We start from the raw sequence: 9,370 nt of genomic DNA on the forward strand, positions 1-9,370 counted from the left end.
TAGCTTATAAACATGAAATCTTATAAACCTAAGGTTTCAGTTTGACAGAAGTGTGATATATGTAACTTGTGCCATGGACCAAATGGTCACTTTACCCCAGCTGAAAGTGAGTTACGGTCACAGCTTGATGGTGTTTGTATTATATTCCTTTAAGCAAAAAGGAAACATTTAATATTCGAAATATTTTTACCCCAAATACCATGACATTGAGGATTTTTAAAAAACGAGATTGTGCTTTCCTTTTTATATGAAGTTGACACTACTGATTAATCAATATCAAATATTGGGTTAAGTATTTAATTTTTACTTATTTATTTTTCTGTTGCATCAGAAAAAATGATTGCATCCTAACTTTTATGACCTACCAAATTTAAGATGTGTATACCTTGTTATTTACATTGTTCTAGAAAAGAGGTTAATATTGTAGTGACCTTGCTCACTTCCACCAGAGAAATAAATGACTTGCAATGGAAGAGGATTTTAGTGCTTTTTTCCGAGACGTAAGCTGCTGTTGTAAGGTATTAATGTTTGCGGCTCTTTAGAATATCTAGACATTTTTTATTTATGAATACTTATAAAAAAGGAATCTGTCAAGGTGACTGCCCTACATAACTTGAGAATGGCATTATTTGATTAAAGAACAAAGAGCATTTTTTGGTAGTGCCTGTCCATACCTATTGTCAGTGTTTGCTTTGTAAACTGTTTTTTCAGTTCACTTTGGAGTGATGGTTTTGTCCAAGGTTTTGGATGAGGAGCACTTTAAAACAAACTGGTTTGGTGTTTTTAAGTTAATCATATGTTTAATAAATATGTGGTTTTTGCATTCAAACTCATCATATAATACATTGTATTTTTTACATTTATTGATAGTTTGTCTAATCTTTATCAAGTGGTAATAATATTCTTTATTGCTTTGATTTTGTTTGTACCTTTGGACCTCATAGTAAATACACAAATTAGGCATATTTTTAGCTTTTTTGCCTGTGAGCTTAGAATAGTGCATCCTATTCATTTTAAATTTCTCTTGTAAGTTTATGTGAGAATTTTTTTAAAAGAATTAATATTTGGTATTTCCTTATTAAAATAAGTCTGTAGTTATAGGCTTTCTTCCTTAAGTTTAAAATGGACATAAACAATCTATATACATTAATATACATTTAGATTAACTCTATGCTACTTAAAGTATTTGTGATTTTAAATAGCACACAGGTCATTAGACTATATTAAGAAGAATCTTTCTGCTCATGTTATACTTCATATGTCTAATTTGAGAAAAAAGAAGTTTGATAATGTAAGTTTTCATGTTGAGCGAGTAATCAGATTTTTTGCTGCTTCTATTTTTTTATTTTTTATTTTTTGTAGTAAGAATGAGTGGTGATAAGACTATGAAGGTCAAGGTGGTACTAATTGTCGGAGTTTTTCTGGTAGTTTTTTTTTGAACCAGTATGTTTGTAATGAAAACACTATAACAAAGCTTTTGAACTCATGGAAAATAAATCCATTTTCTATTGCTTTATCAAAAAATATGAGTTCCTGAACAGTTTTCTGTAAATATCTTAAAAAATAAAATACAGTTATTTCTGGTTCATATCATTTTTTTCTCCTTGAAACAGGTCCTTTGAAAAAGTTTGCTATATTCCTAAGTATGGCTTTTATTGTGACTGGAGCCACCTTTTCTCCCTTAGGAACCAACACATTTGTGAAATCATTTTTTTTTTTTAGGGGATATCAATGTATCATGAATTACATCTAGGTTTTGAACAGTGAGTTGGTAGCATGAAGCAACCTATAAAGCTTCAGGGAACCTTGCATTTTGAGGAGCACAGTGTATTTTCAAGTGTGTCTGACTTTTTTGAATTTTAAGAAAAAGATGAACCAAATAAGAACAATTTCATAAGAATTTTAGTTTTTCAGGACTTTCTGTAACGTATAACTATTGGTTCTTGTTTTGCTTTATCTAGGCCATGGGGTTATTGAGAAATTTAGAGACTCTTGGTATATCAGTGATCTTCTAAGCAGAGCTAGTACTTGCTTTACTTTTCAAGTACCTGGTTTGTGTTGTGTGGGAATCCAAGACTTCTATGATTAAAACAACTTTGATGAGAATTCTTTTGTAAATGGACCAAATTTGAACTTTGTTATATTACACTGAATTATTGTGTTATCTTTAATCAGGATAAGTCCAGAAATGGATGCTATTGCTTAAGCTTAAATTCCAAGGCAAGAGATAAAGTATCTTCATTTTGACTGTCGCCATGGAACTTCACCCTGAATTGTAGATTTTCCACTGTGTGTTATTATACTTAGTGTTTAGAAATTATCATAAGGTCTCAGGAAATGTATTCTTATAATATGGCAATATTTTATTGCTGTTTATACTGATTCCATACACATTATAGTATCATTAATTTGGACTCTACCAATTCTTCACTTTTATTAAATGAAGTGCCTCTGGGTCTGTCGTTTGCTCCTGCCACTTGGTGCAGAGGGAATATCCTGGCCTGTAAGAAAGCCTGGTTAGGCTGCGGGAGCTCCTTTGAGGAGGTTTCTCTGTGAATAGCCCTGGTGGGGTAAGTAATTGTAGCTGGTAGATAGGGCTTCCTTCTCATGCTTTCCAGTTCCACAATCCTCCTTTCTTTGAATTCATACTGAATTTGTAAGTTTGAATTCTTTTCTTTTTTAAAAAATTAGGGGCTTCCCTGGTGGCGCAGTGCTTGAGGGTCCGCCTGCCGATGCAGGAGACGCGGGTTCGTGCCCCGTTTCGGGAAGATCCCACATGCCGCGGAGCGGCTGGGCCCGTGAGCCATGGCCGCTGAGCCTGCGCGTCCGGAGCCTGTGCTCCGCAAATGGGAGAGGCCACAACAGTGAGAGGCCCAAAAAAAAAAAAAAAGCTTTCTTTTTACTAAAGTAATTCATGCACATAATTTAAAAGCCCAAGTAGAAGTGCAAGGCTTATAATGAAAAGGAGTAGTTCCTCCTCTTAGAGCCATGGAGACAAGTACTTTTAGCTCTTAGTGGTTTGTTCTAGTATTTACCTTCCTTGAAAATGTTTTATTACGGTTTCTTGATTTGTCAATTTTAAAAATGATTTTTTGAATTCCTTTTATGGCAGGCAGGATTACTTTGCTTATATCCTCCCCTCCCCCACCCCTCCCAATGTAGATTAATCACAACTTTTTTGTTAAATCAATAGATACAAATGTTGTTTATTGATCATTATCAATTATTTCCTATCATTGTTTCCTTTCTACTAGAATCTTATTTTTCCTTGAATTACAATAATAATTTCCTGACTTTAAAATTTGCTTAGTTTTTAATATACCTGTAACGATGAGTATCCAAAGGCTTAAATGCTAAAAAACATTAGATAATCCATCAGTTCCTTTTTTTTTTTTTTTTTTTTTTTTTTTTTTTTCCTTTGGGGACATTTTTTCCACAGTCCTTCATCTTCTGCCATCTGGACCATTGTTTTTTTTTTTTTTTTTTTTATTTCCTTTTCCCTTTGGGGACATTTTTTCCACAGTCCTTCATCTTCTGCCATCTGGACCATTGCTCTCCAGACCCGTGCATGGCTTGGTGGTCATTCTGGGATCCCTTTGTTTTTCAGTTTTTCAGTCTCATGTTGGATCTCCTGTTTATTGGATCTTTTTTCTTGATTTACTGTACTTTTTTTGCCAAAGTATATATCCACTATCAAAAACTTCCTGGGAAAAGGTGCATGAGAGGTAAAGATTTTGAGGCTTTACAGGTCTGAAAATGTCTCTACTCTTGATAGATTGGTAGTTTGGAGTCTCTGTTGAAAATCATTTTCTCTTAGAATGTTAAAGGCAGTGCTCCATTGTCTTATAGCCTTCATGGTTCCTGTGGGACCTGTTTTTACACTCTGGAAGCTTTTAAGAGCTTCTCTTTATGCCTGACATTTCATGAGGATGTGTGGGTCTTTATTCATTCATGTTGATGGGTACTTGACTTGGTGGAATCTTTCAATTTGCAGACTTGTCTACTTCAATTCTGGGAAACATTTTGTGTTATCTTTTTGATAATTTTCTCTCCTCCATTTTCTCCATCCTGTTTTTCTAGAATTCCTGTCATTTGAATGTTGGACCTCCCAGACTGATCCTCTAATTTTAAAAGAATGTTGGACCTCTAATTGATCCTCTTTTCTCTCCTAAGTTGTAGTATTGTAATTGTTCTTTTTCTGTTCCTTCAGCTGTTCTGTTGAATTGTTTTTTAGCTGTATCTTTTAATTTCTAAGATATCTTTTTTCTCTGTTCCATTTTTATGAGGATGATTATGGGTGTTTCCTCATGTCTTTCCTGTTTCCTGCATTGTTTCCTGTTCTGTTTGTTTTGGATTGTGTCTTCCATTCTGAAGGCTTTCTTAGAAAGTTGGAGAGGTCATCCATTCATATTAAGAATTAGGTACTAAAAAGCTAACTTCATAGTTCTTAATGTGTGGGCTGGGTTTATCAGTTATCTGCCTCAGGCAGAGAGCGGGCCTTTTGTCTTGGCGTTCCCTAAATTTCAGAGGAGGTCTTTCTTTGGAGCTATTCAGTTTCCCTAGGACGGATTCCTCGTTCTAGCAGCAGGGTGGGAAAAAAGGGCTGAGGACTCCACAGTTTGTATGTGGTTTTTTACTTAATCCTTCTATTTTTGGCCTCCACATACCCTGCCCCACCCCACTGCAGTCTTCTTCTATGTTTGGTGACCCTCAGCTTCAGTTTGTCCAGTGGATGGAGTTTGGGGGTGGGTGGGTTGTCTGGCTGTGGAGAGTGGGGAGAGGACCTGGGGTCCAGTTGCCCATTTTATAGACATCTAGTCCTAATTTCAGCCCTATGCCTCATCCCCTTTTTCTGCAGCACCTGCTCCTTCCAGGTTCTGAACTTGTTAGGTGTTCGGTTGAGTGTATTGGCTCCTCTCTTCTGGGTACATAGGCTTTAACTTCCTCTACTCTGCTAGGTTAGTTATCACACCTCCTGGATTTTATTTTTATAAACTTGTTGAAATCTCATGGCTATGTAGTCTGTTCTGACATGTTGGTCAGTCTACTATATTTAACTGGAAGTCTAGGTTTAAATTGTAATAATGTGTATAAAATTTTAGAAAATATTATTCTGTAATTCATTCTTTCTACTCTCTAATGATTTTCAATTAATATGGTTTTACTATATTACCTACCTCATAGGGTTGTTGTGAGGATTAGAAGAATCAATACATGTGAAGCACTTAGACCAGTGCCTGGCACATAGTATGTGTTAATAAGTATTAACTATTATAAATATTGTTACCATTATTAGTAGTAGTACTATCACTCTTAATTCAATAACCCATTTAGACTTGAATAAAGATGTTTTCACCAAAAGAAGAATTATCGATACATGGGAAAATCTAGTGTTTGATATTATTATTGTTTTTTTTAAGATTTTTTTTTATGTGGACCATTGTTAAAGTCTTTATTCAGTTTATTACAGTTTTGCTTCTGCTTTATGGTTTGGTTTTTTGGCCACAAAGCATGTGGGATCTTAGCTCCTCAACCAGGGATCAAACCTGCACCCCTTGCATTGGAAGGCATAGTCTTCACCACTGGACCACCAGGGAATTCTCTAGTGTTTGATATTACTGACCCTGCATTTAACTAGACTTCACATGAAATGCTCAGGTTAAATGTTTTTAAGACACATTAAAGCCTTAAAAATCCAATCAGTAATAGTTATGCTAAAAGTTTTAAAAGCATATAATAACAATTTTGATGTGCTTTTAAGCTTTATTTGTATTGAGTTTTATTTTAATCACCTAAATATGAAGTATAGAAAACAGAATTAAGGAGGTGATGTTTATATGCCTTACAGCCAGTAGATGAGATACTCTGAATATATAGAGTATAGAGGTAGAGAAATAGTAGACTCCAGTCACTGCACCTATGACCTAGTGAATGTTTGTATACTTTTCAGAAAATGTTACGAACTTATATAAAGCAGAATGTCTGCATTTGCTCAATTATTTTAAGTATCGTCTTTGTGTCTGGATTAAGAGTGTATATGATAACACTGAATACTAATTTTTAGAGGTGAAATGTGAGTAGGTGCTCACATTACTCTTCTTATGGATAGTAAGTTGCATACTTCGGGGAAGGGGATTTTTATTTTTAAGGAGGTTTGCATTCTCTCTCACTAGAGTCCCATGGTTGTGACAAAGGGCTGTAAATATCAGTACACTAGAGATGCTAGAAATTTTTCTACAAAAGAATGGCCAGTTGCTTAGTGTGAATAAACCTTTTTAGCAAATTACCAGGATGACTTGGTAGGACAGATGAAACAGGTAGTCATGGGCAGGGTCAAACAGTGCCTGCTTTTAGCTTGCTGCTGGCATTTCCCCCTCCCTAGATGTAAATATATTATTTTTTTTATGTCTCATTATTTGCTTTGATATTTCATCTCTGGAACTTTAATGTCTACATCTTTAGAACCCTTATGCTGCCTCTTTCCCAAATGCAGCAACTAATCTAGTATATTTTCATAGGATGGAACTTCCCCCTTCTGTCCTGTAATGTGCACCCCTTCCCCCCAAATAGTCTTTTGCTGGTCTCTTTGATAAAAAAACACTTACTCTGGGCCAGTTGCATTACCTCAATTTAGCTTCGTAACAAGGATGTTAAAGTACAAGAATACAAGAGCAACCAGGATACACAGAACCAAGATTAACTCACATGCGATTGATTAGAATGGTAAATATTTTGTAACTATATCCTGAAACACTTAAGTGTTTAAATTACCTCTTCATTTAGTATTTTAGTTCATATGCTTCTGGTCTAACATTAGTTGCTGAATAAATAACTAACCCGGAATTTATAAAATCCAGAACTTATGGAAGGGAGGGTTATGTTTTGATTAATTTGATAGATAAAGCAAATGAATTAATATACAGGAATATTAACAAATTAAGTAATTCCTTTGATATCAGTGAGGGGTAATATACTCAGAATACCAAAGATGAATAAAATATATGACTCTAATGAATTTCCTCCTTAGTGTCAGAGTGAGAGGAGGATGCTGTTGATAGTTGTGCTGTTGAAAGTTGTCACAAAGACTGTTTTACCCACTTAAATCTCAATATAAAGTATATTACCAGATTTGGTAGCATGGGGACAGTTAAGAACAAAGGAGAGAGAATAGTGTCATGAAAGGATCCATGGCTGTCAGGAGCTATACCCACACACTCTTCTTTCCCACCCTCTTTTGGTATTAGTAGGCAGAGGTGATCATCTTGGATGAGATGTAGCAGTTTAGGAATGAAGAATAATGAAGAGTACTTATGTGTAGTGAAAAGGAGGGGTCCTAGGAAAGCATTTCAGTCCCGCTCAGTGCTATCATCTTTCTGTCTCAGCACTCTGGACTTCAGACTCTCAGAGAGCTGGGTTATTCCCCCCGATTCCTCTTATTTTTTTTAAAGCTGTACCTGAATATATTCTCTTTATTAAGTAATCATTTAGACAGTGTGAATAAAGTGAAAGTTCACCTTCACCCCCGCTCTCCCAGGGGTAACCACTCTTCTGCTACGTGCCCTTCCAGACCTTTCCTCTATGCATTGCCTTTTGTTTTCTGTAAGTGTAAGTGACTTTTATTTTATGCAGTCATTCAGATCCCCTCATCAAAATCAAGGTGGTTAAGTAAACAGTGGCATCATCTATGTGGTGCAGCTGGTAATAAAGGAGAAGGTGACTCTACATATCTTTATAAGTATGTCTTGTGTGTGACAGTAGAATAATTCTGACTGCTGCCATTACTGACCTGACATTCTAGCTCTTTTATTTCCTTTTTAACCCTTCTATGCAAGGAACTATGAATTGATGGCTTTTTCTAGATAGCTAGAATAAGACCATTTTCTTTTGAAAGTAATCCTGGAGTTTCTAGTGCTTTTCTTTAATTGTGTGTGTGAGTGTGTGTGCGTACAGTTCTGTACGCATGTGTTTTAGGTTGTGGACAATGCAACTTGGAACCATTTTGTTTTGAGATATGTTTAGTTATTTATGTTTAGTTTTACAATTGATTTTACAAGTTGAGCTACATAGATAAAATAAGTTTGCTGTAGAAGCTACCATTACTTGGTCAAAATAGAGTTGTGTTTTTTGTTTGTTTGGCAGCAATCAGGAGTGGCCTAGAGATGGTAAAAGTTAAGCGTCTAGATTTGTCTTGGAATGTGTACATGATTAAAAACCTTCAGTTGCCAAATTTGTATGGTAAATGAGCATACAACAAATACCTTTTAAGTCTTACGATCAGAATCAGACTCTGTACTTAAATAGGAAATTTCTATACTTGCCCTTTTCCTGTGGCATTTGTGGTTACTAGGTTATACAAGTGTTTCAGCATGCCTTCAGAACTGGCATACCCAGACGACTGTTTAGAGCTCCTTGTTGTGACACCCCATCTTGGGTGAGGCCTTAGAATACAAGTCATATATACAACTCCTATTTGACTTTATTATTTTGTTTGTTTTCTTGTTTTGCGGTTGTTGGCCAGAAAGAAGTGTGAGGCAGTAACTACCTGTGGTTTAACGTACCTGACCATTGGCATACTGTCTTTTGGGGTTTTTTCCCTTCTGTGCCAACTCTGCTCAGTTAGTTGTGGCTTTCGAGGATTCTAAGTTTGAGGCTAGGATCAGCAGAGAGTGACCTACCTACTTGATTAATGATGTCTGCTGTGGGCTTGGTGGGGAAGGTGTGGGAATGGTGGCAAGGATATTCTGTCATCCAGAATATAGGGCAATGATTATGCAGAATTTTGCAGAAGTTTGCTAGATTACATTTTCAAGCACTCAAAATAAACCAAGTTGAACAACTCATAATTGATTCCCTGTTTTCAATTTGCACTATCACACTAGGGTGAACTTAATCATGTGTATATATTTTTAAATGGAAACAAAAATAACCCATCATCTCTCTATTCAGGCCAAGTGTATATGTGTGCATGAGTAATGCACACCATTAACTTACTAGCAGTGCCTTTGTGAATTCAGAGACCTTTGCAACCTTGATGTGGTGCTCAGGAAAAAAAAACAGTGCCATACTTTAAAAAAACTTTAAAATGTATGAGTTTAGGAAGTGAAATTCTATAGCATACCAGTGCTTTGCATGTGTCACCTTTTGCATTTAGATCACCCTTAGTCATCACTTGAGAGAAGAGTTTTAGTTCATTTGTGGTTTTGCATAAGTAGCAAACCTCCTTAGACAAGTTACCCTTCTTTCTCCTTGCTGTGTTTTTAAAATACAGGCTGTGACTTGGGCGGAGAGTGTACAGACTGCAAGTTTTCTTTCTTGCTTTTGTGAATCAGGCTACGTTGGCCGCACAGTGTCCTTAAATTTGCCTTAAGTC

The sequence above is a fragment of the Lipotes vexillifer genome, unplaced genomic scaffold, assembly GCF_000442215.2.
Source record: "Lipotes vexillifer unplaced genomic scaffold, Lipotes_vexillifer_v1.1 scaffold29, whole genome shotgun sequence".
Classification (NCBI taxonomy): domain Eukaryota; kingdom Metazoa; phylum Chordata; class Mammalia; order Artiodactyla; family Lipotidae; genus Lipotes; species Lipotes vexillifer.